This window comes from Prinia subflava, chromosome 28 (genome assembly GCF_021018805.1).
Source record: "Prinia subflava isolate CZ2003 ecotype Zambia chromosome 28, Cam_Psub_1.2, whole genome shotgun sequence".
Classification (NCBI taxonomy): Eukaryota; Metazoa; Chordata; class Aves; order Passeriformes; family Cisticolidae; genus Prinia; species Prinia subflava.
Genome location: NC_086274.1, coordinates 3,876,285 through 3,903,263, shown reverse-complemented (window position 1 = coordinate 3,903,263; position 26,979 = coordinate 3,876,285). Strand labels below are relative to the sequence as shown.

The 26,979-nt window shown below is 38.7% G+C and overlaps 1 protein-coding gene across 1 annotated transcript in view; it reads left to right on the top strand.

Moving 5' to 3' along the window:
• COL8A1 (collagen type VIII alpha 1 chain) overlaps window positions 1-26,979 on the top strand; it is an 86,201-nt gene that overhangs the window by 9,776 nt on the left and 49,446 nt on the right. The window contains exon 2 of the mRNA XM_063419952.1: window positions 6,895-7,024. The gene's annotated coding sequence lies outside the window, so the exon portion shown is untranslated. The remainder of the gene's footprint in view (window positions 1-6,894; window positions 7,025-26,979) is intronic.

Sequence of the window (26,979 nt, the reverse complement as noted above, 5' to 3'; positions counted from 1 at the left end):
CCCTCGGTGCCCCTTGGAGAAGGATCTGGGCAGCATTAGCTCACACAGATGCCGACGGTGCTCGAAGGCCAAAAATGAAGGGGCTGTGGGGGGAGGGCGCCACTCTCAGCTGGAAAGAAAATGTCACATCATGTGAGGGAAAGCTGCTCAAAGAGAGAAGGAAGGCTGCTCCAGCACGCACTACGGGAGGTTCAGGACCTTTCAGATTTCTGCATCTGAAGCAAAACTGAAGCTGCTGTAAGTTAATTAAAAAAAAAAACAAAACAAACCCACCTGCAAAAGATACTACTGGTTATTTATGCAAAAGATATATGGGTATGTAGTGTGAGAGTAACCAGTCCTTTAGAGTTAAAATTCTAAACCCTCAGAACTCCCCCCCCAGAATACCAAACACTTGGGTGGGATATGAGGAAAGAAATGTCATGTGAGGAAAGAAAATGATAAAACTACTGTACTCAACAGGCAGGGATTTCAGAAGGCAAACAGCTGAATTGAACAGCTTCACCATTTCTTTTCAATGTGTTCTCCTGGCCGTGCTTTGTTCAGCACAAAGGTTTTTAGGGCTCAGTCCTTTTAGTCATTATGTTAGACCCTCTGACTCATGATCAAGGGTTTGAGACAAACAAAAAGCAGCAGCTCCTTAACTTGAAGGCCTGTAAATTGTACACAGAGCAAAGCTGACTCCTGGACTCTTGCTCCAGTCACTTTTAACACAGTCTTGTTTACACAGATGATTGGTATGTCTGGAAAGACACTATGCTACAAATGCTTCACTTCCCTTTCCTGGCTTCAGAAGCATCCAAGAACCTCACACACAGCAGGTTAAAAAATTTATCCTTACAAGCACCCTGGCAACATCACTCTCATTTTAGAGGAAATTGAGGCACAGAGAAAGTTGAAATGCTGGTGTAGCATTTCAAGAGATTGCTCCTGGGCAGATTCTCAAGTGTCTTCCCATCATGATGGGAGCTAGATGGAGAGTTTGATTCCCATCTGGGCACCTCAATGAAAACCAGATTTTCACAAGTGATCAGCACCCAGTAGCTCTCACAAGGACACTTGCAGACAGATTTTCTAAGAAGTTCCTTTGATCATCTGGCCACTGCCTCAGTGGAGGCAGAGAGCTTTTGAAAAATCTGATCCCATTTGTGGGTGCTGAGCACTTCTCAAAATTCTTGCTTAAGTGACCTGGCCAAGGACGCAAACTAAAATCTGAGCAGAACCACTTTGCCTAATCCCTAGGCCAGTGATTTAACCACAAGTGTATTCTTCCATCTTCAGCAGAGAAAGAATAGACACTAGTTGGGGCAGCAATCAAAATGCCAAACAGCCACCAGTATCCATGCCTGCCAAGAAAAATGCCCGGATACTTGTGGGCAAACCAGACAGCATATTTCAGTATTTTCCTGAGAAAGAATTATTTCTAGTAGCAGTGCCAGAGTCTGGCAACCTGTTTTATGCTCTTTCCAGATGTACCTCTTTCTTTCTGGGCTAAAACCTTTGTGAACATGCCCCCAAAATAGGCACACCCTCCCCACTCTTCAGGAAAAACAGCAGCTATCCAAACACTGTCCTGTCTCCATTATTCTTAGGGAGCCAGGCACGCTTGGGCAAGACAGCAGTATTTTGTGTAACGATTAAGAAGCAGTGATCGTGTCAGTGAAGATTCTTGTTTTCATTGAATATTTCATTCATTTTTGAACATAAGCAACCACTTAGCTGCAGTTGTGCTAGATGCAGAGGAGGAAACACATGCTGTTCTTGGCCGGACTTTACCTCTGTGGGAAGCAGCAGGCTCCTTAAAGCAGCCTCTGTACACTGTATGATTTAACTACATTTATGATCAACCTGAACCTCAAGCAAGGACCTGAGTACCTGAAAGTGTAAATGTGTGCAAAACCCCCAAGCCTCAGCCTGGATCCTCTGTTTTATTCCCTGTTTGTGTGGGGTCCCTTTGCAAATGACAGTTTCCAAAGCCGTGAGCTAAAGATAACTTAGAAAATCTTCTTCAAACTGACTGTATTCATTCAGCTGCCAATTGAGATGCTGCTCTCTGTCAGCAGCAGCCTGTTGGACTGTCTGTCACAGGACTCCATGTCAGAACCCAGCTTTCATTAAATGCTCTCTGTCTCGCCTCTGTCCCCAGCTTTCAGATCACCTCCCAGATAAGTATCTCACCAGTCCGGCAATATGAAGATAAGGCACCTAGTCACTAGTGTGCTTTAAGGGAGCACAGATATTGCATTGTAACTATTGAATGAAAATGTTTACAGAAAAAGTTTTATAAAACAGCTCAGACTAAGCTGTTGCTGAATGTTGAGCTCCAGCTTCAAGCTGCATAAGCCAAAAACTGCAGCTGTATCTTTTCTAGCCACAGCTAAAACCAGCAAAGTGTACTGGAAGAACCTTTTTGGGAGAGGGGGGGAGGGAGATACTCTCCTAACAGAGGATTACATCTAGAAGCAAGTGTGAACATTTTTCTGCTGTGCTGGTTCTGTACCTCCAATAGCACACAACATAAGTGATGATTTTGGTGTGTGCTGTGGTTGTTAAATGGTTGCTTTCACTTGATTCTGACATCTGCTGCAGTAATTATTTTAATACCTCTTGTCAGAAGCTGGAATTCAGAGCACTGCCCCAGTCTAATAATACAGCCTCAGCTTTAGAAACAGAAAAAATGAGGCAGGAAGAGATGACCTTATGAAGCACATTTATGCAGGCAGTTAACTGCACGTGCTTTGATGTACATTGTACATAAAATGTTAGAGGGAATAACACTGGAGAAACTTGGTTTATGATTAGTTGTATTGTGGGCCTAATGGTTTTGTTACTAAATTCATCATTGTAACTTTTCCCTTCTTCCATCTTGCAGATTTTTATTTATTTTGAATTATCTTTTCCTGTCCAAGAGACACCAAGGCATTTCAGTGAAAAAGCAAGGGTCAACTGAGGGCCCAGGTCAAGAAGTCTGTATAGGGTATCACCTGCTGTAAACTCAAAATCTAGCAACAGTTCAAAGAAAGATCTTGGTTCAGAGAGCAGTGAGGTAATCAGGACACAGCTTGCTGGTAAAGCACTGGGACATGTGATGCTGGAGCACAGGTACAAGAAAGGACTCGTGGAAAAGGCTGGCAGGTTTGCTAGTCCAGCCTGATGTGCCTTTGGAGCAAGAGCAAACAGGGATTCCAGTGGTGACAGGAAGGATGCTGACTGTAAGCAAGGTTGATATGCAGAAGATGGACCTTCCTGTGTACTAAGCTTACTCTGGAGTTTGGGTCTTGGGACAGTAGGGGTGTTCCATTTTGCTTTTTGAGCAATATATATCAGCACTGACTTTTTCTCCTGGTCTTAAATGTAATTTGTGGTTTACATCTTTTGTATTAACAAGGTAGCACAGAGACCTAAAGGTAGGATAATCAACTCCAGATAATCAGTCTCATTATGAGATGCAGTTACTCTGGGAAGTCTGTGTTTCTGTTAAAATTGGTCAAGAAATGCAGTCCAAGAATTGGGAGACATTTCCTTTTACGACTAATGCTTGCATTTCCACTAGGAAGCTGTAGTTCTGAATTTACATATTCTGAGAAAATGTTTTGCTTAGAAATTCCTGCTTATTCCTTCGGGAAATAATTGGAATTACTTATTAAATATAATCAGTTAGAATTGGAAGAAAATCCACTTTCAGGAGAGAACAGTCAGCATTTCCCAAATCATTCTTCTCTCTGTGCCCATGCAAACAATCACTTGAAATCACTGCCTGGCACAGATCTTGTAAGAACCCGAGTCCCATTTTTAACCCATACAAGCATTAGAGAAAACTGTACTTCAGGAAACTACACAAGGCAGCCTCCCTAAACTGAGTAGTTTTCCCGTCTTTACAGATTCACCCATGACAAAGCAAAACAGCCTCCTGACTGAATTCACACAGCTAAATAAATAACTTTTTAAGTGTTTAAATATCATTGTGAAAGCAAAAAGATGACATGTGCTGTATATCAGCTCTACAAAACCAGAAGTAGTTATATTATAAATAAACAGAGTTTGCTTGGTATTAGGGACATAGGAAATTCCATTCAAGAACAGACAAATGGCACATCTTGTCTGGTATCCTGCATCTGGCACAGGCCTATAACAGATGCTTAAAATACTTGGCTCCCTTGGTCCCATAGTCTCCCGTGTTCCACCTGCCACCAATGTTATAAATCACAGTTTTCCTAACCCCTGGTGAAAGCCCTTCCCTGCTCACTTGCATAACGTGGGAGGTGGAAGCAAGGGCCAAGGGAATACATACTTGCCCTGTGTGATCTGTATTGCACTGTTTGGTACCGAGTTTGCCCAGTCTGTGGTTCTGTCTGGTGCACAACATGAGAGGCATTGCTGCCTGTGCTGCCCACGTAGCCAAGCAAAGCAGCTCGTAGGTGAGCACTGTGCTTGGCTCCAGGGAAAGGGGAGCGAACCCCTCTCACCCTTGTTTGCACACAGGAGGCCACGGGCCTCTCAGTTCAGCCGCCCTCTTTCTGTCAAGGCACTGCCTCCTAATTGCACCTGCTGCTCAATGACATTTGTATCCTGGTGTTGCTTTCTTAGTAACTTTGAAAGTTTAACACACCATGGCTGAAAATTAAATGAGTTCATTGTCTACCAAGCACAGTTCACTTTTGTCCTTATGCCAAAGGTTATCAAAACATGAGCATGGTTCATCTACCCTGTGGGCCACTTAATGCAAGTTCCCCTCTTTGGATGACTGCTGCTTCTAGCCATTGTCACCATTGTGACATGCCTGTATCCAACAAAACTGTGACATTCTCCCTTACTAGAAATGTTACTTCCCACAGATGATCTCCTTCATGACCAATATTAAATGCAATGGTTCAGTTGGTTAAAGGCCTCTAAAACAGACAAATGAAAAATCAAAACATCCCCATTAAAAAGTTAAAAGTTTTAAGACTCCATTTATTAATTGCATTAAAGCCTCTCTGTATTCCCGTGTGAAATCTAATAGTATTTTTAAAGGCTAAAGAGAACTTAGAACAGCTAGGCAAAATAGAAATTGCATTTGAAGGAAAAAAATTTTGCCACTTACTTTGAGCATATTGTCTCTACAGTTGCTAAACAGTGCTTTTAGAGACTGAGCTAATAAATCTTTCTATATTAATAAGGGAAAACCGAATCCTGATGGTGTGCAAGGGCTGTTGGATACAGTTTTATATGTCAGTTTTGTCCATGCTCAAGGGTTTTCTAATTGTGTTTCTATCCTACTGAGTATAACATTCAGTATGAAAGGTCTGAATCTAGAACAGATCTTTGATCTAGCTACCCCAAATCTTGTATCCATGAAGGACAGGACTTGGTCACATCAATCTGCTTGAAAGAGTGGACATATTAAAGCTGCTACAGTACCTAGGAGAAGTTTGCATCTTTTAACATATTCCAAATCGATATTACATTCAATGAGGCTCAGTATTAACAGGAGCTCTGTGACTTTCTGTACTTCTTTCCTGTTTCACAAGAGCAATGATTTTCAGAGTATTCATCTTATTCCAGTCAGGAACAGTCGTAGAGGTTTTTCAAGGCAGACAAATGAGTCAGCCACTTGTTCCAAATAAATGGAAATGGTGTTCCAAGTTTCCTAGACAGCTTTAAGAACTACGTACAGCACTTCAGCTGCTTAATGTATCATGTTCTACGTCTCACATTTAAGAGGACACAAAATCGCATGCTTTTTATTCCAGATATAGGTTGTTTTGTCCACAGCCGCCTCATTTTGTCTCTGTTGTTAACATACATGCTGGCCACCTTGCTCATGCCATTCCCAAGAACACAAGTAGCACCCTTCAGAGCAAAGAGAAACTGCTGAGGTTCCCAGACTGCCATGGATATCCTAATAGTGAACCAAATTTCCTAACGTCTGTGACTGCATTTGCCCATTTGTTTAACGAGGATGTTAATATTTTGCTTTCTGAGGAGAAATGTTGTAAATCTCAATTAGTATATCCATTACAAAAAGGGCATGAATTACAGCTTTAACTATGCAGTAAAACAGAACATCTGCGTGAATAAATAATTATAAGGAGATATATAAAACTATAAAAATAACTTCTTTTCTGCAAACCTTGCCTTAACAAGAAACATAACTCCTTCCTCCCTCAAGAAATCTGAATACACTGACTCATGTCTTTGTTTAAGTGTCATGGTAAATTTGTTCTTTTATAACATGTAGTAGTTTAGCTTTGAACTTTTGAGTTTTGGAAAAGGCAGAGCGGAAAAATGTTTTCATGGGAGAGGAGTGCACATTCCAGAGCTGTCGACTGTTACTCGTTTATGAGGCAGGGGAAAAACTACTTTGGTTTTAGGCTTTGGTTGATGCAATTTGTTGTCTGGTATTTTGTGATAAACCAGAGTTTACACAGCATGCTGAAGTATTTCAATTTTCTTTCTCATCTTTCCAACTTTTGCTTGTTCAAAATTCTGACCAAGCTGGAAACTGACTGCTGTTGAGGAGAGAAAAATTAGTTGTGTACAACTAGAAATAATGATCCTTTGTAATATACAAAGTAGTCCAGTGACAAAATAACACATAGTTTTCTATGAATTTTAGAGCTGAACCAAAGCATAGTGGAGGAACACAGATCCTCCAGATAAAAACAGAACAAACCAAAATGTGAGCCCTTCATGGTGCCTTTGTAACCTGAGCAACAGTTTTAAACACAATTTTCCTGGGCTGTTTCATGTTTATTTCATGTATTAACATCTCATTATATCAAAAATACTAAAATGGGAAAATAAAATAAACTCTCAGTAGCTTATTTATTCAAGTAAAGTTCAAAAAATCTTTCTGCTCTCATGCCTTTTTGAAGGCTATTAACATACATTGTTTCTTCCTTCTCTTTCTAGAAAAGAAAACGCAGATTGTCAGAATCCTTCAAATTTGATTCAACTCAGCACTGTTATCTCCTCTTCATTACCGGATGTGGAGTCTGGATATCAGAATTGGTATAGTGAAGTACTCTCCTATTAAACTGAGGTAATTTTCTGGCATAATTAATGAAAAAGTCTAATGCTGAAACATGATTAACACGTCTTTCAAAGTTTCATTTCCTAAGAAAAATCTTTACCATTGAAAAGGATCTATCTTGTCAAAAAGGTTCAGAGACAAAAGGTAGAAACTACATGAGAATTCTAACCTCTAGCCAGAGATGAGAACTTCTCCATTCACAAAGCCAGAAGATGTCAGGGTATTATTCTGCGAGAGGGAGGCTTTGCTGAGGACATCAGCTTTTTTTCAGACACAAGTTGAGATCGGTTTCTGCTTACTGGGATAGGCATCCCCACAGTGGCCTACTTCATAAATATCACTCCCTCAGCAGTAAAACTGCCTTTCTGAAAGCCCACCAGTCACAGGTCAACAATGCCACGTTTTCCCTCGAGAAAGGAACTGCACACAGCACAGGGCTGATGTAGGCACAGAGTGTTACAGGAACGTGCAGCTTAGGATGCAGACAGGAAGGCACTCAGCTACAGAATTGTAGTAAAAAACTACAACCTAAGCACGTGGCTCTGAGGCTCACCCATAAGCATGCAGAGACATAATTAACTTCAGAGCCAAGTTGTGTAAAAAAAATTGAGAAAGTATCTCTTCCTTTCCTAGCACATCAGTAATCAAGATACTGTCAGATTTCTGTCCATTGTCCTAATAGCATTGCACAACATTCATAGTATATTAACACAAATCCTAAAAATTTAAATGGGTTGTTATAAAATCACCACTCCAGACAAACAGAAACAAAATGCAGAGCTAGGAGCACAGGAAGATCTTAGAATCTAGAGGCTAGGTATGTTCTTATAAGCACATTGAACAAAGCTGCCACAGGCTCCACGTTTGCTTTCCAAGTAATAGAATTCCATTACAAAACAGTAACCAACATGGAGTTCTTTGAGGTCATTTAAAGCCCTGTCTGTGAAACAAATGATACTCCAATTTTATTTTTTTTTCCAAGGCTTCATATTTCTTATATATTTTCAACATTTTTTGTCCTATCCATGTCCTAAACCAGCATTTTGGACCGCTAAGAAATTGTTTGCTTAAAGCCAGAACTAATTTCAATACCTTTCTGTTATTAATATTCCTTAAGTTACATTTCAGTTTCCAATCAAGGTTTGCTGCAGCAGTTTCTCTTTTGATGCGAGTCCACTGTAGAGTACCTTGGATCTCAGCTAGAATGCACACCATGTCATGTGAACAGTAAAAAACAATATAGCTCAACTTTCTCAAAGTAAGTTGAATCAGGAGTTTTAAGGATAATCAAAACCATATTTTTACCAGCAAGCAGAGCCAGTAAGTCACTGAAGCTATACAAATATATTCATATCCACATTGCATTTCATTAGAAAAAGAATCTCACACCCAGGAACACAAAAATTCACAATACTGAATAATTGTGGAACCAAAAAATGGAAGAATACCGTGGTCTTTGCATGAGAAGTGCATCATAAAAGGGATTCCAGTAAAACAAGGTGGTTCTTCAAACTTTGTATAAACTTTTTTTATGCCTTTCTTAGCAGACATTGGAAAACCTGAAGGACTTTTTGTAGAGCAGTATTACTTACAGAAGTATTTATTACTTGTATTCTTCAGGTGAAACTTAGTTATGTATTAATTAATATACAAATACATGCAAGTATGCAACTGCTTACTTTGTTTCCAGCAAAGCCTGTCGCTAAATATTTAAGACCACCTGGTAGTCTGTTGAAATGTCAATAGATAGGTGCCAGTCAAGTTGATATTTTATATCAGCAGGTTATTCTACATGTGAGAATACATCTGTCTAAATGCAACAGTATGTTTCTTATAGGTGTTGTTTATGGGCAAGTCTTTTCAGGACTTGTGTCTAGACTGAATCTGAATTTCGACTACTGTCACTGAGAGCAGAATCAGCATCTTTGTGCAGTTTCTTTCATGTTTATTTTTATTTTAAATACTAGCTTTCTTTTCACTGCTAACTACAAAGGCTGATTTATCAATATAAGTGGTAGTTACCCAAAGAGCAGCCAACAGAGAACAGAGTCAATAGCAGCAATTCATGGCTGCCTGTAGTTTGTTGTGGTTTTTTTAATGCTCAGAGCCCATACAGGCAAGAAACTATTTCCCATACTGAAGATGGAAATACTGCTCCTTTGCTGCTCATTCTCCTTTGTAGAATACAGAGCTAAGAAATGAAATGTAAATGATTTAGTCAAAACTATATACTTTCCTCACCTCAGAAAGGCAGCACTGCCCAATTCAGCCAAATTGTGGCTACCTGAAAAAGGGAATAATTTGATCACCTATGCCTGAAATCACACATTTTTAAGTTGTTCTAACCACAGTGTAGGCACAGCTCAACTGAATGATTTCACCATGCAGAGTGATTTCCCACGTTCCTTGGTTACTTCAGTAATGTAAAAAAATTCAGGAACTGGAAAGTCATATGATCCACAGAAAAGAGAATATTGTGGTTTCTAAGAAAAATATTTATTACCAAGTAAGCTATTTTGATTTATTAAATGATAGCTTCCCATCATAGTGTTTTTTGATACAGTGTTCGAAACCACAATGATTGTACAAAGCCAACACCTTATTTGTTTAAAGGCACTCACTTGTGTTTTTCTTAATAGAAGTATCAGCTCATGACAGTGCCAGGTTCATAGAAGCTCATCCAGGAATAATTCTTGAAGAATGATTTTTTTCCTAGAGTGTCCATTAAGCCAGGGCAGGCGCTGTGTCCCAGTGCTAGTCTTCGAACCTCAGATTTATAGGATGTTATAATTAACAACAGGTGATGGGCAGCACTACATGCACAGCAAGCAAAGTGAAAAGACTGGCAGCTCAGGAGCCACTTGTGAATCATCAAAGCTTTTCCCTGGACAAACTCAGCAGTAAACCTGATAGGTCTTCTGGCAATTGTTTGGGGTTGGGATCTTTTTGTTTGGTTTGGTTTGTTTGTTTGGGTTGTTCTTTTATTCCACCACCACCCTTGATCCTTTTTGGTATCAAAGACTAGGGACCATCTGTCTGTTTTTACAGTTGTGTAGCTTTCCCACTTCTGTGTTTACAGTCTATAAAATGAGACAAATTATGCTTCTCTACTCACAGAGGACTTCTTGGAGGATTACAGACAAGTCTACACAAAATTTTGAAACAATGCAGATTTCTAAGAGACATTTGTGTCTCTATTATTCCAGCTCTTTCAAGCTTGTGTTCTGTACAAATAACAGGGGGGAAAAAAAGGGTTCAAAACACATACAGCATCCACTTCAGGTTTAAAAAAAGCTGTGCTTCAGCCTAGGGCTAAAAATGAGGAAGAAAGACACTGAAACACATGAATTGGAAAAACAAAAAGATGTCCCAAATAATTTTCATTTGCATAAATTAAAAAATACCTTTTTTTCCTTCAGTTGTGAGAACATAAACAAGGCAAGGTATGTTGGGAAAGGCAATGACTTTGTTTAACCAAGTGAAGAAGGACATGCATCCCAAATCTACCAACAGATCTAACTTTTATGAATAATTCTCAATGCACTAGCCTAAAGTGATCATGATATTCATGAGTTGATTATATGTTGTAACATACTGATTATAACAAAGGAGTACTTTATTTTAATTAAGAAACCAGATCTGTTTTGAATAACCTACTATATATTCCTATGAACACTAGTTAATACTTTAAATGGACTATATGGTAGAAAGATATAAAAAGAAATATTTAAAAAGAAAAATATAAAAAAGAAGAAATAGTTAACAAGAAAAAAAAATCAGTATTCATACTGTAGAAAGGATTGGAGATTTTTCATGGATATCATGCTCTTGCCAATATTCCACGATTTCCTCTACAAATAACTCTTATCATTAAATTAATTTCTGATGAAGCTCTTTTAGTGTGTTTCTCCCCTCCTTTATCCTCCCCACCTCAAAATCAGTACTTGAATCAGTAACCTTAAATTTCTTAGCACTATTATATTAGAGAGCAATTACTATTATTCTAGATTTATGTTACTGGGTTGCCAACAGGACCACATGGTGCAGTGGTGAATTTATCGTGCTTGCTGCAGAATTTGCACTTCATTAAAATTCACACAGCAATGCTTATCTATAGCTGAGACAAAACGTGGCCCAGGGGAACACTTGTTACTCTGGGTAATTAATCAGAGGTGATGGGAAATTTTTCTTAGTGTTCTTGATAATCTCTAGGGCATCATCCAACTGTGAAATTTTGGCCTTACTGAAGTGGAAAGCAAATTTCATCAGTAACTAGAACAGGCCAAGACATTTCTCACAAAGCACTTCACGACCCAGTGTCATCTGGCAAAGTTTCTCAGTACAGTCTTTTTTCAGAGCTGGAGCAGCAGTTCATTTCTACTGAATATTTCACAGGCATACATTAAAAGTCTCTTCTTTTGGCAATCATAAGCATATTTGAAGAAAGGTTCCACACATTCTTTAGGGTAAATACCTTTTTAAAGGTCTTGAATCTAAACTCAAGAAAAGTCTCTTAGCTCAGTGAACTTGCAATCACATCCTCAATAGGAAATTCGTGGTTTTGGATGGGCAGGGAGAAAATACATAAGATTGTCAAAATGCTTGAAGATTCAAGCACATAGCTTGAAACAGCTGGAAAACTTCCCCTTTCTAGAGTGAGGCTAGCCTCAAAGATAATTTTTTATTAGAAAAAAAAAAAAAGAATCACTCCCTCCATCAGATACTCAAACTTAAAGTTGTGTTCCTGAAAAAATAATAACTTTTAAAAATAAACCCCAAACCAATAGCATTTTATTGTTGTGATTGCTAGGCACAGGTTTTCAAATTAATTTATGTTCAGACCAAACAGAAGTGTATTGTTCTTACTGAAGTGCTTCACGATAGCTAAACTTCTACTGCATAAAAATAGGAGGAAGTTTAAAAAGACTGAAAATATTTTCAATGCGAGAGAAGAATTCTGCCCAACCCAAAGGACTATTCAAGCATCAGTCAGGTCTCTTAGAAAAAGCTCAGTGATTTAGACAAATGTTAGACAGAGCTGAAACTGACTCAGCAATTTTACTTCCCTTTAGCTCTTCCAGGTACAATTTTATTACTACTGACTGTAAATGATGAACTTATTTCGTATTTTTATCAACTATTCATTAGTTTAACCATTCTTGTCCCAAACCCAAGATTTTTTTCCAGCTATATCTATTTAAAACAACATTGTTTCAAGAGTTATAATATATACAAAATGATTGACTCATGAACAGTTATGGTGTATAGGACAGAAGTTTGCAGGCTAAATTGGACTGATATTTCATTTAAGTGTAGCTGCAACATAGAGAACTGCTGAAAAGATACTGATGGACAGGTTTATTGAAGCTCACAAAGGGAGCTGCAAGCTTCCTATTTCTTTTTTTGACTGACCCCTGGCTCACAGTAAGTTTGTTCTGATTAAGAACATACTGCGTTACTGCTGGATGCTCTTGTTTGAGTGTGTTGTACAAATTTTACTGTGGCAGGAGCTAAATGAAAGCCCATTTTCTCAAATTACTAAACAGCATCATGAATTCTAGCATGGACAGTTCAAAAAAGTTTATTTCTCATTGTGATGACTAATACAAGCTCTCCATAATAGATTCACAAAGGGATGAACAATTTTATGAGTTTAGCAAAAGCAACTGGCTCTCAGCGTTAATTGCAGCCTTGAAAGTCTATCCTAAACAAGTCATTGTAATGCCTCAGCTCCAAAAGAGAATCAGCTCTCTTCTTTACAGGTAGATACTTAGATGGATGTAGCTTCTTGATACTACTTCTTCTAAATGGAAGTTAATGCTGGTGTTTTGCATTTAGAATGAGCTGTATCTCATTAATTGAGTCAATTATGAAATGAGACTTTGCTGGGGTCAAGTTACCATGCCTGCCAAGGTTCACATTTCAAGTGCAGGACCTGGATGCAAGATCTGTACCCACACTCATGAGGCACAAAACTGTCCCTAAATACTCCCAGTGATCAGCAGCAAGACCACCCACTGATTGTGTAAGGCTGAGTACAATTTTTATTTGCGTGCCTCAGTTCCTTTGTGTGAAAACACACTGGTGATGCACTTCTTAATATAGGAATTCAGATAATAAACTGGTTACTGTTTGTGAAGTAATAGCATGTTGAAGTCTGCTTAGCTGACCTCCCCAAACTCAAGGATAGAGCTATATGAATTCTGTGTTAAGAAACTTTTTGGTCTTGCTGTTTAAGACATCCACATTGCTTATCTAATTTGTGTATGTGTCCTGAGATCTGATTCAGCTATCTCAGTCTGTGAATGGTTGGAGTTAAAGCAATGTAATGCATTTCACACCAGGGACAGAATTAAGTATCCCCCTGATACTTCATTTAATATTTATGGAAGTGTACATGTGCTTATATATAGAATTTTCTGAATGGGAAACTAAAATCAAAAGTCACATAGAAACAATACAAACGACACTGTATTTGGGCTACAGAGATAAGGGAAATGTAAGATGAAGGCTCTTTGAACAAATAAATTACCTTAAATGTTATGGGTGAACAGCACAACAGAACCTGTAAAATTTCCCATGCAGCAAAAATATCCTTTCTATTTCTGTTGCCTTATTAAATAAATGAATACTACCAAGCCACTACAGACATATGGGTGGTGTATGCTTGTCATGCTAACTAACATCCGTATAGTTACTTGCTGTCATTGTATCAAGAAAAATCTGTGTTAGTGAGAAAACAAAGGAAATTTAAAGTCTCTTCAAAGATCATTATGCAAACTTTAAGATTTACTTGCACAGAATTACTCATACCACACCACCAAACAGTTGAGTAGGGCTGCCCCCAGAACTGCACATAAACACTGTAGAAACAAGCTGTTTCTATATATATTTGCCTGAGTTTAGTACTACAGTTAGCTACAAATTTTGAAAGTAGGTTAAAGAATATGCTGTACCTCAGACCGGATGGATTAAAAGAAATAACTATTAATATAATTTCTTTCAAAATAAAAAACTCCCAACTTACAGTATTTTGGAAGATAGTAAGAAAAAGAGCAGCTAAAGAGATCTGGATTATTCATAGGCTTAGACAAGATGGAAAACAATTAGATAATCCACTCCATTTTCCTGCCAATGCAGTATTGTTCCCTGCAGTACATTTTCTAAATGCTTCGTTTTTCAAGTCCCTTGAGAAGGGAGATTCCAGCATTTCATTTGGACACATACTGGCACACTCTATCAGGCAGGTTTATCCTCCCTCTCCTCAATCAAGCATTTCCTGTCTCAAGAATTCACTAAAGAATTCTTCCTCCTCCTTACTGCCAGGGCCTTTCAGGAATCCAGAAGGGACACTCTGCCTACAGGAACAGATATGCCCAGAATAGGATATTCCACAGTATGGAAACCTCTAGCAGTTAATTTTAGGAGAACATTCGTTCTCCACAAGGACCATTTGTTGGTCCTTGTGTGCCAGCTGGGCAGGACGTGTCTGAAGGGTACTTCACCACCTTGGAACATTTTCAGTTCTTCAGTATGAACTTCGGGAGAGTATCTGTTAAAACCAAAGGCTGACTGCCTCAGATCCGGTTAGAAAGACTAATGAATGAACATCCTGCAGTGAAAAATAAATATTATGTCACTCATGATTTGTCTGTTTAAATAAGTGGACATAAGAAAGAGGCCTGAAGAAAGCAGAAGAATGTGGAGAAAAACGTTGGCCTGGTGGTGACTGAATACAAACCCATCTGTGCTGGGTGGATGTGCTCAGGAGAGTATCACACACAGGTACAATATTCACAGTCATGCTACAGACACAGTAGCCCACAGCAACTCATTCCAAGCAGTTCTGTTACTGACAGAGTTGTGGTGGGAAAAGATTTATTACCACTCAGCAGGCTGTGTGCAGACTAAGCAGCGTGAAATCCTGATGTCTGTGAAGAGATCCCTCTGTAGTTGTTGCAAAAGCTGGTGGTGCTTCCTAAGGAACCACCAGCCAAATATGGCCTAAGGGTTTTAGACATCTGAAGAATCAGGTCAAGGCAGGAATTTAAGTGTGATTTCCTGAGCGGAAGTGTTAAGCTTGTCAGATTGAGTAATACAGCTTTTTAACCCGAGCAGTCCAAGTCTGCTACCTTGATGACAAGATTGTACTACAGGTCATGATAAATGTCATTCCTGAACTAGAGGTTTAGCTTTGTCTTGAAAGAGCCTTTCCAGAGTACTCAGGGATATTTTCTGAGAACAACAACAAATGTTAAACATCTTTTTGTTCTTCAGATTTGAGCAGGTGTACTTAGTAGTCATTGGTCTTGCAAAACAGTTTGCAGCAGGGAAGGATGAAGTTTCCATTACCTAACTCAAAAGACTGGCCAAATATAAAACAGAAATGATGAAAGAATTTGGTTGTAATTTGGTCTGGGTCTTTGAAGGGATAGAAATATTCTTGGATGTGTCCTTTGTTTTGACACATTGATGCTGATTACAAATGGAAGGGCAAAGTTGGAGTATTATTTCCTCCAAACTGTCTCAGCCCCCCTCTGTTCTAGTGTCTCTGACAGAATCCCTTTGACACTGAAGGAACTTTCCCTTGTAATGTAATTGTTCTTGAAGGTGTTTAAAGCATCCAAAAGAGAAAAGGAAATAGTTCTACAAGTAATTTGTGGAAATCTGGAAAGTCTCTATAGTTTGTAACTTATACAATGTAATTTTAGTAAATCGTTTGCTGCTTTTAGAAGAAAGTAGAGCCAGAAAAGCTGCATCAGTATCTTATTTTAATTAAAATTCAGAGAGCTAAATCAGTGCCTTTTCTTTCATGTTTTACTGAAACTGTCGTGGGTGCTGCTTACTTCAGCAGCATCAATTTCAGGAATGAAAGCTAATTAGTGAGAATAAATACAAGCACATTTTCACAACCTGAAAAACCGGCTTACAAATGAGATCTTTATATATTTCATTTGAAGAACTGTAAGAGCATTCAAAAAGGAGAAAAGCAGGAAAGTGCTGTGAAGCGCAAGGTTTTTGTCCTGAACTGCCAAAAACTGATCAACTGATATCCAATTTCTATTTTAAAACAGACATCAGCCTTAAAAAAGGGGCTTTCAAAAATTTTATGTGAGTTGAAAAATATATACTTGTTACTTTGAAAAGAGTGGAGAGAATAATTTAGAGTGTTTTGCAGTGCTGAATTATTAATTAGCAACACAGTAATCACTGGTTCCCCCAGCATACAATGTTTCCTGCTTCAGTGATGCACTCCCGGGGAGGGGCAGTGAAGCTCCATCGAGCTCATCTGTGCAGCTTCATTTGGTGGTAAATTTAGGATTTCAATTAATTCTTTCCTAGTAAACTGTGGAAAGGCAGATCCTGGGAAAGCAGTGGAAAACTTGTCCCATTTTAGTGGGCAAGTGACACCCATGCCATAGAATGTTTTTGAGAGCAAATGATGAGGTATCCTAAACTGAATTTTAATCTGCATCCTGACAAAAGGTGAAGTAAAGAAGAACCATCCACCTCTAGTGAAGGTTATGTTTCTGGACAGGATTGCAGCTTGGGCAAGCCTCCTCCTGTTAGGGCTTGAGGTACTAGCTTCAGGGGAAATACAGGACAGTAACACTGCAAAGACCTTGAGATCAACTCAATATTCATGGTGAGATAAAAAATACTTTCCATTGACTCAACAGTCACAGGAACTGCAAAAAAGAAAAAAAAAAGAACACCTTCCTTCTTAGAGCTGATTCATGGAGTGCCCTGTGCAGAGCCAGGAATTGGTCTTTGAAGATCCTTGTGAGTCCCTTCCAACTCAGGGAATGAATGAATATTAATAATTCTGTGAAATCTCTGTGATGCCTTGAGAGGCTGATCTGAAACAGAGGCTAGACAGAATTAAAGGAATAAAGTAAGTATTTATTAAAAGGCCTTCAAAGGATAAACCTTGGGCAGTACCAGAGCCTGGCCATGACTACACCTAAGATGGATGATGGTCGTGAGGTTTCACACTTGTATAAGTTTTGGTCCATTTACATTTTGGGGTCAATTGTCCAATTACAGCTTCAGGTTACGCAGTCCCATCCTCCCAGATTGCTCTCCTCAATTCCCTGTTTATACTTTTTGGGCCTGAATCTGCAACGGTGTCTTTGGTTCTCAAGCTCAAAAAAGATTGTTTTGCCTAACTAAACTGTGAAGAGAATTTACTAACAATTTATATGAAGTTCAGAGTCACACACTAAGGCAGTACAAAATCTGGAAAATATGAAAGCTAAAACTTAAGGCATCAAAAGAAGCACAATTCCCCTGAAGAGTCAGAGGGGAGAGAAGTTTGATTCACAGGCTTTTTCTCCTATGCATGCAGCAAAACAATCAGTTATTTGCCAGCACTTGTGTGAGGTATATAAAATAGAAAAGAGGAGGAATTTTAGGTACTTGCACTACTTCCACTACTTCCACTCTCACCCACAAAAAGCAAAAGCTTCTTTTTTCCTAATTCACAGAAATCAAAAAACTGTATCTACTAATTTAGGAACTTATCAGATAAACAAACAAAAAAGAAAAACCCCAAAGCTCAAATACCCCAGACACCACACATCCCCAAACACACCACAGTCAGTTTGATAGGTAGGTATAAAACAGTTGTGGGTGGGCAATATAACCCTGGTTAAAGCTATTTGATTTACACCTTAGCAAAACAGATTGTCTTGGTTTGGAATAACCCAAGACAGTTGAAGTCTGTTTAATAAGCCATCATCTTTTACAACACAGGAGGAACATTTTCTTGAGGTACATTTCCTGTTTTCCTCACATTATTCTTTAGAATGGACAGGGATGGTGCTTCCCTCTCTAGCTGGGGCAGATGATTCCACAGCTTGAGCTACTACTTTGAGAAAAGCAGAGGGAAAAAAAGCTTTCTAAGTCCAAATTCCCATGAATAAACACTTCAAGCATCTTCACAAATTCTTTGCAACAGTTTCCAAGCTCAGTGATGGCATTGCCTTGAAACAGTCCAGTGAAGAAGATGAAATCAAGTAAATACAACAAACTGTAATGTGCTCATAATATTTTTTCACATCTAAAACAACTTCTTTATAATGCAATTATGTTGTTCCTGGAAAGACTCACTGCAGAGACAGATTACGAGCTGGTTCATTCCCTTCTCCTGCAAAAGAATCTCTGTTCACCAGACAGAACTCTTGTAAGGCGCGTGACTTCTGATCCAATTGTGGGCAGCTTATTGACTCTGTGTCACGACGTGCATGAACCACCTTCTTTAATAAGCCTTGGGGATTTACATTGAACAGAGCAATTGAAAACCTTTGTGGCTGAAGAGTTGTCAGTATGGGTCTCCCAACAGAAGGGTCTGTCCAACAGACATAAATAATTTCCATTTACGTTTCAGTTGATATTCCATGCCATTTATTTCATGGATGCTGCCTTATCCCAACTCCTTTAGCTGCTCTGCATCCTGGAGCCCAACGCACTAGAAGTGCAAGTTGTGGCAAGCAGTAGAGGCCATGAAAGCTGATGAAAAGCTCACTGCTGTTTGTGCTGTCCATTGCAGCACCAGCTCAGCCCGCAGAGCCTGGTCAGGTATTTTAGCAATGCTGTGAAAACCACAGCCCTCCCAGCTTTGTACACAGCTACACAAACCACTGTCGCTCTTTGGGTGTGAATGACTGCTGACAGCACCCAACTGTGAGCAGCACAGGGCAATTTTTGATTGTGGAGGTCACAGTCAAGTCCTCTAAGAAAAAATTCCAGGGACTTTAGCTCCCACACAAAGCAAACATACTGGTTAATTATACTTGGTCTCCCTTCTCTGTCAGATGTGACACTTAAGCTCTACCAGCCACCTAAGAGTTGCTAAAATAAATATGGAGTGCTACTAGCAGGTATTGTTTCCACTTGTTTCAGCCCCCATTCATGCTGTCAAGACAGTTTCTCCGAAAGAAAAAGAAACCCTGGGATTTTTGACAGAGAAGACCTTGAATTTGTATCTGCTTTCTTCAATTTACCGAAGCTTACACATTTTGTAGTAAGAGCTGTCCAGTGAGTTTGACACAAGTGACAGTATTTAGTTTAACACAATCCATCTGCACAATAATTTCCCCAGATAGCAGTAGGCTTGATTGCATGATATTCAGACTCCCTCTTTGTGTTGTCCATGTGACAGGAACACTGCACTCTGATCAGGGAGACATTTTATCAGGTACACTGCTTTCTCTTCTTTAAGGATATTTTGAGATGCAAATTCTTGACAAAACTTACAGAAATAAAAATATACAGACCTGAACTCCAAGCTTGTTCTCACACAACTGAATTGTTGCCTTTCTTTTCTGCCTTCCTTTTTAAACTATTTTGGGTTTATCCTATGATTTCATAATTTCCCAATTTTGGTACTTTGGAGATAGGTTTCTTAAAGTAGGTTCCCACTTCCATGGCAAAGTCTATTGAACATTTCAAATTAAGTGTTTCTGTTAAGCTATATGTGAATTTGTATGTGATAGTTCACATTTGTTTCCTTGGTTTAGTAGGGGAACTCAGATTATGCTTTTCTTATAATAGAGAGATTCCAGTGCAGAAGCACAGGTAAAGCAGCAATGAGGATGCTTCAATATTTTGTAATTTATTTCTGCAGTTAATTCCTTAGCTGATTCATCTGATTTCTGACTGATTTCACAAGTCACTGGACTTACCAACACATTTTTGCTCTGAGTCACTTCTTTGCCGGACTAAAGAGAAAGGAAACAAACTTGTTTTTCTACCTCCACTGCTAAATACAAGACAGGGCAGGAAATAATTATGGAGACAACAACAAAAGGAGTACAACTACTTTTACTTTCTGTGCATAAGCACACATGTACTCTTCCATGAAGGAAGTAATTTAATACATAAAATTCTAGGAAATATTTCAAACCCAACAATACTTGACTGTTTAGTCTTGAATCAATTCCTCTTCATGGCACTTTAAATGTATTTTAAGAAAGCAACCTTTGAACTAAAAGGCTTTATACTCCAAGCTATGTCCTTTAGTCTTCCATTAGATGCCAGTAGGATTCACAAACCTGTCAATGTGACAATCCACTCTTCAAAGTGAAGAAAATTCTGCGTTTAAACCAGAACACCCTGTTACTACATACTTGGGTAATTTCCTGTTATAAATGTAGCCAAAACGTTGCACTGCGACAAGTGCTCCCTGACAAGGCAAAAGTGCTCTTCATAATGTGATAGGGACAAATTACACAACAGTTTTCACATCATTTGTTGGAACACCATTCACCATTTTCTATGGATATGCAACTTTAAAAATGTTAACATTTATTTCTTTCTACCCAGACTTCAGTGTGCTAAATGAAACAGACTGGTTTATTGGCATCTGTAAGACTAAAGGACGAATCTGTGGCAAGTTCAAATGCTAACTCAATTAGGGTGTTTACATGGGGTCTTTGCACAATGTTTATGAGATGAAGTTTGAAGTAAAACCCAGACATGTTCTGTTTCTGTTTTGTACCACAAAGATTGCAGTGCAGCTAGGAAACATACTCCAGTGAGTCACATCTTGGAAAAGAAAAAGATAAATGGCTAAAAACGCAATAATAGTAGGATATCTGGAAATAAACACTAACTGAGCTAGCAGACGTCTTTGTAGTCCAGCTCACAATCACTTCTAGTCCATGTTCAGGATGTTGCTTCTGCTACCCAACTTAAAGAAATAGGGAAACAATCACTTCTCTTGATGACATTACAGCTGTACAAGAGGCAACAGAATTAATTGCTGCTGCTGTCCTGTATTCAGCTGAGCAAGTAGAAGTTGACAGTCCAGGTATCTGCCATTTCAGCTTCTAGCTTATCAACAGCCCTTAACATTTAACTTCATTTCAGATCTCTGAGCTCTCGCAAATGTAATGAGCCAGTGCTTTAGTCTTGCAAAGACACACAGCATCTTGCAGGTTCCCCTGCCATGAAACAGGAATTGAAAGCAGGAATTGCATATGTACTTAGAGCACCAGAAATGGAGAGGCCAAGCACCAATAATTCTGTTGGTATCATATACCTACAGAGGTTTTGTTTGTCCAGGGGCATTCATTACACATAAACATCAAAGGAAAAAGGAGAAAAGGTTGCAGTAAGCCATGAAAAACAATGTCAAAATTGAGGCCCTTGATGTGTTGAAGTTTTTCCTTTGCAATTCTAACTTTTCACTTCATCCCTGCTTTTTGGCCAGAGTAAGAACTCTGTAGGAAGTCACAGTCCAGTGACTCTGTGAAGCACAGGAGTAGGGTGGGTTCTACAAGTAACTTTCTGGCAGCGTTTGGCTCCCAATGTCCCTTCTTCACCTAAATACATTGCCACAGTTGAAAGTTTTTTGAGTTAGGCCTACACCCTTTGTCACAAGAAGCACTGCCGTACTCATCTCCTCTGCCTCAAAGCAGGGCTTTCTTACACTGCAGAGGTTGAACCAGAAACCAGGACCAAAGTAATCTTTAACCTGAAGCAACCTCTTTTTAAAAATGTATGACTAGAACAGCTGCTTGCTGCATGCATTGCATTTGCAAGCATATACTGTCACCTTTTCCAAGTCACTAGGAATTTATTTTGAAGCAGAAGCAAAGGGGAAAATATCCAGCAAGTCATCTGATTTATTGCAGTAACCCTCATATACATGCAGTGTTAAAGTGATCATATGGTTGGCTGTAGAAATGCTATGTAATTCAGTTCAGTGGAAAGGTTTAAAGGATTAAGTGATACACATATGCTTTTGTAATTACATCAAGATGTTAAAAAACCCAGTTTTTTAAAAATGTGCTAAATCACTGTATAGGATATGCAAGCTAAACCAAGAGCCTACTTTGGAGAGAAAAGTGAAAAGATATATTTGCCAAGTTAGATAGCAAAAGTTTTGGCATCTCTGAAGATCTGGAATGCATCTGCATGTAGGTGTGATTCAAAACAGTATACACACATTTCCAACAGCAAGATCCGCAATTCCTCACCATCCTACCAAAAATGCTAAAGGGTTTTGATAGTCTGTGTACTGCCTCGGCTGAGCCTGCATGTTCACTGGTGCCAGATGCCATTCTGAGTGGTTTCAGACTCCAGCATGGATAGCAGGACTTAGTATCCAAGAAATCCTTAATGTGTTATCTGTGAGAAGTAAAACATGGGGGCTTACCTTTCTTTTTATTTTTTTTGTTTGTTTGTTTGTGCTGGGGTTTTTTGTTTTTGTTTGTTCTTCTAAAAAACAATGTTCATCTAGTATGATTCCTGGTCTATCCCATCTATTCCACCCCTGAATAACTTTTGAGATTGCTGGGCAATTTGAAACTCATCCTGAAAGCCTAAAACAAAACTATATCCTTGCACAAGTTCCTGAAAATCAGTGGGTGAGCACTGGGTAGAGACACAACTTGGCATCTTCACAGACGGGAAGGCAGACAAGATTCATCTGTTAGTCATTCAGTTTGGCCTCAGGAAAGTAAAGAATGCAAATCCAGGAGAAATCAAAATTCATGGGTTTTACTGCTAACAGAACAACTTGGAAAATCCAAATCTTGCTATCTTGGGAGATACAGAAACAAACCATTAGGGATCCAATCCTGCTTCCTCACTATTGATTGAGGTAGGAAGGGAACATCAGTAGAAATACAGTGAGACAATACAGATTAGAGCTTACTCTTGTATTCCACTCCAACACCACATCTTCCAAACAATCAGCGTGTTTGGTTGGGTTCTTTTGTGTCATGTTTGTTTGTTTTAAAGTGTCACAGGACAGTTCCGTGTTCCAGAATAATGGATTTTCCTTTAGGGAATATCTGTTTGATGAGACTATTCCTCGAGGACCCAGTTTAGACTAATGATACTAAATACCAATGATAAACACATTATTCAGTTTTGGCCAACATTCTGCTTCAGGGTGATCTGCATGGCAGAAAACCAGAATTCATTACAGCATTTTTCATTGGCTTAACTTGTCATGTAAAATCAGGCTAGGATGCACTTGTAGGCTAACTCAGACTACAGCTCTTGGGGTTTCATCTAAAGGTAATTTCCATTGACAAAGCATATATTTTCCTGGTTAGGGCGTAGAATGAGCAAGGGAGAGAGAGGGGTAGGCTGATCTTAAAGGAAAAACCACTCTAGAATAATCCATTATGAAAAAAGCAGACAGGGATAGGAGTTTATATCCCATTTTGAAAGTACTTTTTGCTAAAATTAGTGACTCACAAAAAATGGATTAAGTTTTTAGCCACATGGATGTTACACTGGGTTTGTGCATGATGGAAGAATTTATCAACTTCGGTTCATTAGTTAACATAGTTTTAACTTGGGTTCCATGTTCCCTTGAATAAAAAGTTACAATGATCTACCATAGCTTGTGTCCTGTGGGGAAAAAAGTGTTCAAATCTACTGAAGTGATCTGAATGCTTATTTCCAAAATGTTTTCTATAGATCTGTAAGGTTCTGTGCAAACCCTATGACAAAATATGAATCCTGATCATAAAAAAACCTGACTAGAAAAAAATGTAAGATGGCTTTTTCCCTTCATTTGTACTAAAGTGTTATCTTCTACTCCTAACAAAGTGTAATCAGTTTGTAAACAGAATTTTATTTAAGTAGATTCAGACTTTAGCACCTGATACTTGATGTTCAAAATATGAGCTGCCCTTATGGCATATATATATTTCAAAGATTTTTTTTCTCAGTAAGGGAATGCTCAGCCTTGCATTTAAGGGCCAGATGTTGCCATTACAGCTTTAAAAGCCTGCTTGCAGATGGATTCAGATACAACTGGCCGCTACAAAGAACATGCCCAACAAATCCTTTTGTCATTTAGTAGTTGAGCAAAGAAGCCTGTAGACATTCAAAGAATTGAGATGAACATTTCTGGATTTTGTTTTCTACTGCTAGTATTTGCTCAAAGAGACAGACTTGCCAGGCTAGCTGAAAAAGACAGGCTTACCAGGGAGGCTGAGTGAAAAAATAGCTTGCCATGTTAAGAACCCCATTGACTTTGGCATAGCCAACATACACACCAGACTGCTGCAAATGTGCTGAAATAGCCACATTTCTGTCTAGCTTTCCTTCCCATGCACTCCCTGCATCCAGGATCCTGCCTCAGTGGCATGTGTGTCCCACTGAATTGATTAGGAGGAATGGCAATGATTCAGATCCTCCTAATTATTTCTTTGTCTGCAGTGCACATACTTGTGCCTGGTCCTTCCACTGCTCATTCATCTTCAGCAGTGAAATTCAGCTAGTTTTCCATATGCAAATTCCTTTGAATATTGTCCTCATCCTCACCATGGCAAATCAGGGACACATTACCTAGGTGCAACACCACTGTTAAGATAAACACAGAATTTATAGGAGGAGAACAGCCTGATGATCTATCTTTTTAAAAACAGAACAAGTCCTTTCCACTGATCATTTGTTTTTCCTCATACAAAATTTTCCACTTAGCAAAACATTTTAATCTGGAGGACAGTTTAAAGCACTTCAGATTTGTAATGAAACAGATGAGAGGAAAACAGAACAACCATCAGTCTGATCTACACAGGTCCCACAGGATGGAAAATAGATGCCAGTGTACAGCAAGAGGGCTGTGTACTGAGTTTGCTTGAAAGAAAAGGTGAAAGAATTATTGCACTATTAAAAGAAAATAATAAAAAAAGCCTTGCCTGAGAAGTGCTGTACATATAGAAGAATCCTGAAAGCTTATCATGTATTCTACTATATTTACTGCTATTGAAATACCAGATTCTATGTTTTGGTTTTTTTATCTAGTCCTACTCAGTCTCAGAGATTAAGCAAAATGAATTAGTAACAGGGCACCTTAAAAAATTTGAAAAACATCCTTTAAAATGTTAAAGTCTGCAAATTTAGAAATAAAGTTAATCACCGGAGAATGTAGTCAGACTTTAGAAAAGAGATAAAGTGGTCATCAGCCTGTCATAAGCAGTATTGCCTTTACAGCAATACATACCTTTCCTTTTAACACTGTCCCTTCTGTCTTACCTTTGTGGTTTGAAATCTTATCTGCATCCACTGCAAGCATGTTTCAAACTTCACTATTTTCAAACATTTGCATTAAGTTCATAAGCTTTTACTAAAATACGGAAACCATCCACATAAGGGCCCAGTTCAACACTTTGCCTTCAGGTAACGCTCATACTTTCTTGGAAACAGAGCTTTGCTTAAAATGAGTCAGGTATAGACACAGTTCACAATATCCACAATATCTGGTGCTTTCCTGCCAGAGGTTTTTTAGAATAAAAAAACAGAAATAGGGACCATGCTCTTTAAACTGACTCCTTAGAAACAGAGAGGTCATAATTAGAATGCCTTATTCCTCATCAGTATTTTTTGTTATCAAACTCAGAATGGTAAAAGGAAGGAGTTGGGTGCCATCAAATCAAGGCACTTCAAGAGCCTTTGGTGCAATGTGGCTCTTCATGTTAGCCAAATCCACCTCTATAGTCCCCAGGAACATGGGAAAGGCCAGATAGATTACTCTGCCTATAAACTGGTAGAAGACATCCCTCCAGAGCAGGAAGAGAAGATCCTTTCCCTCCCAGGCCTGGGAAGAGACAGACAAACACAAGCAAGCACAGCAGGTTTAGCTCCCTGTGCTCCTTCTTCTACAGTCACCTGCTGAGGTAGCCCTGGTAGTGACTGTAAGGTTGATATACCATTCAAAACTAGAAAGCTGATGATAATTTTCAAAATCTTTTTTAACCTGTTCAAAACCTACTACATTTGAGTTACATTTAGTTCATATTTTTTAGGGTTATTTCAAGCCTTCCTGAAGTATGAGGTTCACAAGCAGATTTACCAAATAAGATGTAAAATTCTGGTATAATCCCCCCCGACTTCAGGAGAGCTAACCAATACCTTCATAACATCTTCATTTTATTAACAGATACAGGGTGGAGAAAGTGTATGCATGTATGGCATAGAGAACAGGAAAATCAGCAAATTAATTCAGAAATGGTTAAATGCTCATCCTACCTTCCCTCATTCCTCCCCTCCCCTAGAAGTACAAAACCAAACCACAGCACTTTCTAGAGGCCTAAATATTGAAAATCATTCCTCAGTTAGTGTTATTTTTTCAAAGTGTGGTATGGCAGATATGTTATCAGCATGAATTTTAAAAACTATTTATATATATATATATATATATATATATATATATAAAATCATGCACACTCATTGTTACTTTTCCCCCAGAAGAATGACATTTAACAAATATAAACCCACTTCAAAAGCCTTAGCATTTCGTTCTGGTTCTGAAATTCCTATTTCCATTTTCACTGTCTCCTTAAATGTGACAGAGAAAACCAAATCAGAGTATTAAAACAATATAGCAGGAGTCAAGAGCACTTACCATTTGGAAGAAGGAGGTGTAGCAAGCTGCAGCCAGCTCCAAAATGGCCCCACTAGGGCTGTAGCTTCTTGGCTCTACCGGTAATAAGAAAGCCACAAAAGAAGAACAGTGAGGAGAAAAAAGTTCTTGTTGCTGCCTTGCCAATTTTCAGACACGGTATTTTTCATTAAGACCTAGATGTCCTCAAGAGACTATATGATTTTTGCATTTAGAAACAAAAACAAAGACCCCAGATCTTTTTGATTAAAACGTATTTACATAGAAATGCAAGCATAAAATATCAAAACAATCCTCCTGCCTGCAGCTTCTGAACCACTGTAAGGAAAGGAGATGGCAGTAACACCCCATGCAAACGGGCTGTGGGAAGGGTTGAGTGAGACCAGGTGTACCTCAGTACCCAGGAGGAGTTAGCACGTGTTTTCTATCATCTCAATTCTACGAGTTTCTTCCTGCATCTTCCTTTCTAATGGTCTGTTCTTGTTACCTATTCTGTGCCAAGAACATTTTTTAGTGTTTTTCAAATGCAAACTCTGCAAGTTCTAAGTCATTAAATACATTTAAAGGTAGTTAATAACTAAACAAGCTTCTA